This window comes from Dermacentor andersoni, chromosome 11, assembly GCF_023375885.2.
Source record: "Dermacentor andersoni chromosome 11, qqDerAnde1_hic_scaffold, whole genome shotgun sequence".
Classification (NCBI taxonomy): Eukaryota; Metazoa; Arthropoda; class Arachnida; order Ixodida; family Ixodidae; genus Dermacentor; species Dermacentor andersoni.
Window position 1 is genome coordinate 53476700 of NC_092824.1, and position 6000 is coordinate 53482699.

The window sequence follows — 6000 nt, forward strand, 5'->3', positions numbered from 1 at the left end:
GACGTATGATCGCTAGTCACTCGCTTAAGTTATGGACCGTCACGGAACTTTCAGCTAACTGTTCCCCTCCCCCTCTCGGTTGGCGAAATCAAGACATGACAGCGCGGTGTGCCGTGCAGCTGTTGCTCTTCATTTCAAAGAAAAAAAAAGCTTACAATGTTTGGAAATCAGCATTCACTTCATTTGCGTAGCCCAGGCAAAGGCCATGCCCGCTCGTCTAGTCACCATTGCGCACGCGCACTGCCCTCCGGCTTCACCGCTCGCGCCATTTTCTCGGCATGGCAGCTGCCGCCATCGTTACAGGCTGCGCGGTCGCGTGTTACGACCACGGTTTCGGGTTCCTCGATTTTTTATTTTGCCAGTCGAGAGGGGAAGGGGGGCAGTTATCTTTGCAATACCTCCGCCCCGTTGCCAGACTAAACGCCGCACGCAACAACCGCGTCACACCGGGGAAGAGCAGGACGCCGACCCTCACTCTCTTGCATGCGTAATGATGTGAATGACAATAAAAATTTGGAGTTGGATATCTCGGAGCACAGACACGGCAGAAGAATCCTTCCAACTGTTACTGTGTAGAAATACGACTGCCTCCAACTTCTCAGTGCAAACATACCGATTTACTGCAGTCAACAAAAAGTTAATTATTCAATTTTAGTTAATTTGGGCTGCTGACAGCGATAATTATAATCTCACTTTGTGTCCCCCTGGCCATATGACTTATTTGCACAGGTGGTCTTTGCGTGCCTCCCTGTGCCTAATTTTAAGAAAACTATAGAGCTTAATTTTGAACACCCTGTATATAGTGATCTACTGACTTCCAATTCTTGTGTATATTGCTTGCATCTGTTGTACAAAAGGGTTTACTTTGTACTTAACTGCCGTGCGCGACCCATGAAATCGATTTTGTCTGTACGTTGCCTAGTGAAATTATATTTCTTCATTTTTTTCCAAGTCGCACTGAAAGCAACGTACATTAGCCCCCCTCGGAAATTTGGCAACACACACGTTCGTGCCTGCATTCACAGAAACTTAACGCCCATGTTTTCATATTGCACGAATCTTTCCAGCAAATCCTCGATTAAATATTGCGCATTTCAACTCTTTTCGATACTAATACCACCCGGATTATTGTCAGCGCCATAATCCAGGTGGTAAGCAAAACTATAAACTTTAAAAATTAAATTATGGGGTTTTACGTGCTCGTCGCGTGCTAAAACCACTTTCTGCTTATAAGGCACGCCGTAGTGGAGGACTCCGGAAATTTTGACCACCTGGGGTGGTTCTTTAACGTGCACCTAAATCTAAGTACACGGGTGTTTTCGAATTTCGCCCCCACCGACTACAAACTTTAATTCACCTCTTCTGTTATGGGTCAGCAGTTCGTCCTGTTTGTCTGCACTCAAAGGCAAATTGCAGTCACAACTGCCGCTTCTTCGCACGAGGAAAATGCGAGACGGTTTCAAGTTTTCTCCAGAATCCAATGTGCCTCCAATCGGCAGCATTTGCTGACTCAGCGTCGAGCTGCTTTCGAGTGAAAAATACAAAATTGAGAGATTACGACGAAGGCGACAAATAAAAAGACGGACGAAAGAAGATGACTCGGGACAACCACGTAGGCGCACTAACAACTATTTATTCCTCTGTCGAGTGAAAAATACAAAATTGAGAGATTACGACGAAGGCGACAAATAAAAAGACGGACGAAGGAAGATGACACGGGACAACCACGTAGGCGCACTAACAGCTATTTATTCCTCTGTCAAGAAATAAAACGCTCAGTTGTTAGTGCGCCCATACGTGGGTGTCCCGTGTCGTCTTCCTTCGTCCGTCGTTTTATTTGGCGCCTTTGTGGTAATCATGTATAGCCAACTCGCCCACCAGCACGTGCTCAGTGAAAATTGAGAGCGGGAGAGAAATAACATGTTTATTTTATGAACCAAGCTTAGGATAGGCATCCCTATTCCGAAATGCCTTGAGTTAGGGTCGCCTCTTGGGCACTCGATCGTGACCAGCCGAAGCTGATCCTCGAGGTTGGAACTAGCAATATTTTGCCCGACTCTTATCGGAAAATGCCTCGGGTAAAGCGAGGCGTGAACTATATTTAGCTCAGAACGTGGCTCAGTAAATACCAACAACGTGATAAGTAAATCGGAAATCTTTCAGCTCATTGTGACAATAAGGGTTGTCCAAATCCACGTCTGAGTGGCAGCTCTCACTGGAATTATTTGCGCAGATACTGGTTGCTGGTGCTGGTTGCTCGCGCACGGCCGCTCAATGGAACGCCGTGGCTCGCGCCGGAAGTAATTTTGGAGCCGGAAATACGCGGTGAGATTTGGACACCATGTATAAGGCACCTGCATAACATCATCAAACATTTTGGCTACGTTCTTGGCTACTTTTCGCTCACGAAAAATTCGGGTCTGGCTATTTGTGGGCTACATTTAGAGATAATTTGGCTATTTTTTATTGTGGCCATCCGGCAACCCTGCTTCGTTTCCGTTCCGTTCATTCTCCGAAAACGGATGAGACGGCCAGGCGTTTCCCCGAGGAACTGGCAGCGTTCGACGAGTGGCGGCGAGAACTCGTCCGTGAAGGCCGGCTTACACGGAGTGTTTTTCTCGACGAATTTCGCACAGCAGAAAACGCCGCGGCGGGGTAACGCTCAACTTCCGCTGGCTGGGGATACGTGGAGCGAAAAAGCATGGAAAAAGCGGCGGGTGCCGCCTCAGTGTGGCCAGACAAGGCAAAACTGCTTTAGTCAACATGAAATGCACAAATAAAGTTTAGAGACTTTTGCTCTTTCTTTACAACAACAAAGTACAAAACAAAAACCCTAAAACTTTGTCTAAAGCTCCTTCGGTTGCTTTTAATAATGTGTCGGTATATTTTGTGCCTGTTTAGCGGAGAGAGTGCGTTGGAAATGAGCGGTATGACCGCGCTGCGCGTAATCGGAAAAGATTGACGTACAGACGTGCACCCGTCTTTATAATCTCTATAATCGACCCTTCCACTATCCCACAATATGGGACGCTTCTGCACCGCGCAGATGACCTTATCGTTAAATTTCACGCGAGCTATTTTGGGAGTCAAGGCCATGTCGCTAACACAAAATTTCAAGCCCGCGAACAGAGAAGCGCGCGCCCGAAAAGCAGGTGCCGGCGAGGAAGACGGAAGTGACGTGGGTGTCAGCCAGCGAGCCATGATTGGCTGCCCTTGCTGGCCGCTTCCGGCAGCGTCCGACGAGGCGCGTCAAATATCTAGCGGGTGTCAAATAACTGGCCGCGAACTTGCGATTTCGCCGTGGCCGTGCTCCGAGAAGGCACATGGCGTCACACCGCGTTCCTCGTCGTTGCGTTCGCCTCCGCTCGCTTCGCCAGCTGCGTCGCATGCCTGATAACATGTCGGAGGATTGATTGAAAAGGAGAGCTCGGGTGCGCCGCAACCACAGTTGAGGCGGCAGTATGGACGGCGACAATTCTTATAAGCAGGAGGAGGCCTGGAATCGACATCGGAACGAGATGAAGAGGAAACGAATCGCCCAGAAAACAGACGCACAGCGCGCCGAACGACTGGCTAAACGCCGCAACATAGCTAGACAACCAGACTAACCTGGACTTGCAATCAAGATTGACCAAGGCTAACCATGCTATGCCTTAGCTTTCGCTACGTATATCCTGGCATAGCCGAGCTAAGCCACTGCCAATTTTTTCTTGACGCCGGGCGTCGAATGCGCACCGTCGGGGACCGAGACTTGCCGCCGTAAAAAAATGTAGTCCGACGTAGCGTGAACACGTTACGTCACGTGTTCACGTAGCACACGTTACGTCACGTACGTTGGCGAGAACAACAGCGTCTACAGTTCGGCCGGTGGATCGACGCACGGGCGCCGCCAACGTAACCGGACGCGACCAACGCGCTCCGACGTCTAACGACGCTCACCCGCGCGACGATAACGTCGGACTATAAACGCGCCTCCGCCCGAACCCAGGCAATCCAACAGCAACGAGAAGAAGACCCCGAGCTGAGGAAGTAGGAGGCCGAAGCAATCCGGCACCGTTACCTGTGGGTCACTTAACCGTGACGAAGCAAGCAATCAAGAAAAGAATTCGTCCCACGTTCGGCATTCGATGCGAGGTAGGACAAGCTTCGCTTACCCCCTTTTTCCGGTAGGGGATGGGTTCGTAATTTTTTTCCCCTTCCTGTTTTGTGTGCGTGAATTCGCGGCGTGGAACGTAGAGGGGTGCGGTTGCTGGTTTCGGTCGCGCTTATCTTGGGTCCCATGCTCGATCCTTTCCTGATGGTATTGCTTGCCGTTTGATTTTCATCCTAAGATTGTCTTCTTGAGTTCGTGTTATCTCGGATAAACGTTGCGCCCACCATACCAACGATTCCTTGCGCACTCAAACGAAGGAAAAGAAATGTGTCCAGAAACCATCGGCGATGATTTTCAATGTGAACGAACAGCCTAACGCTTCGACGGGAACCTATTCGCTTTATTAAAGGAATGATGCCCTTGACGGCTTATATTTGTAGTAGTGAGAATATAGGTAGCCTTCGTAGTTGCATTGGGTTATTCCGTAGAGAAAAGAGCTGTTAACAAGCTCATCTGTGTATAGTTAGGCAGAAGTGCGTCTAAAAATTTACTGTAGAAACAATACTAGAACATTATCCAAGTGAATGTGAAGCATTTCTGCCCTGCACGTGGGGCAAAGACCGAACGACCTCACGTCCTCCCGGGGAAACGCTCGCTCGAGGACCGCCATATACGCGGGCCCGCGACATCCAGACGACGCGCGATGGGAACCCGAGGCGGTCGTCGCACCAAATTGCGTTTGGTGCATTTTTATTGCGAAAGCAATACTGCTCGCACTTTCGGCCCATCGGTGGTCGTGGCGCCTCCTTACACAGCTGCGCGTCATGTGACCATGTGACGTCACGCCAGACCGAGAGACAGGGCCCCAGCTCGCGGCATCGATGGTGGAGGCGAAGCCTTGCGCGCCGCTACTGCGGCGCTACCGAGTGAGGGCGCTCGCTGGTGTGACGTCACGCTAGGAGGATAAATAGGGCTACAGCTCGGCTCCTCGCAGTGGTCCGCGCGTTGCCTTGCGCTATGTCGGATGATGTATAGCCATAAGTTTAACAAAGGGCAACCATGTCCACAACATCAGCCGAAGCAAGGCGCAGCCAATGGTATTGCTTTCGCAGTATTCCAGGCTTAACCAAGCTAACTAAGCCTTCAGCCAATTTTTTTTTGAAAGTGTACGCGTCTGCGTCCTGCAAATGGCGGTCCTCCAATCGGCGTCGCCTGGTCTCGGAGTTCTCAGGTGGTGCGCGGCCGTTCGCTTGGCGTGACGCTGTTCTTCGACCGCGCGTATACTTCGTCGGCCCGTCGCTACGCCTCCTGCCTCGCCGATTACGTACGCGCCGCATACCCTTGCAGATCATTTGCGCTTTCCGCTTGGTTCTTTCGAGCGCCCATGGTATCTGCAAGTGGACGCCTATGCGCGACATAGCGTAGCTAGCGCAACCGAGCCAAGTCATATTCCTGGCGTGTACACTTGTACCGGCGAGTGGAGCATGGCCTCCGAGATTTGCGCGTGCTGGCAGGTTTTTGCTCTGGCTGTGCCATTCGCAACGGAAAGAGCGTAATTTCAAGTGGTTGGGCGTGATCGGCTCCTTCTCCACACTACGGAGGTCGTACCCCGAAGGCTTTTCGTGCGTCGAAGAGGTTTCCGCGCACTCCGTTACTGCCTCTGCGACTTGGATGAGGCGACAAAAACGGGATTTTTGCGCTGCTGTATGCTCCGTTACCGATTAGTAACCGATGGGTGAAGGTGTACGAAGGGAAAAGCGCGTGCTGGAGGCAGTTTTTTGTTCTGCACTCATATACTCCCACTACATTCACGTGGGTATATGTGCGGGTATGAGGGGTATATCTGTGGGAGAGTTCGTCATGGGCGGGTAGAAAGTACGAACAGCTATGAACTAGCCCCCTTTCAT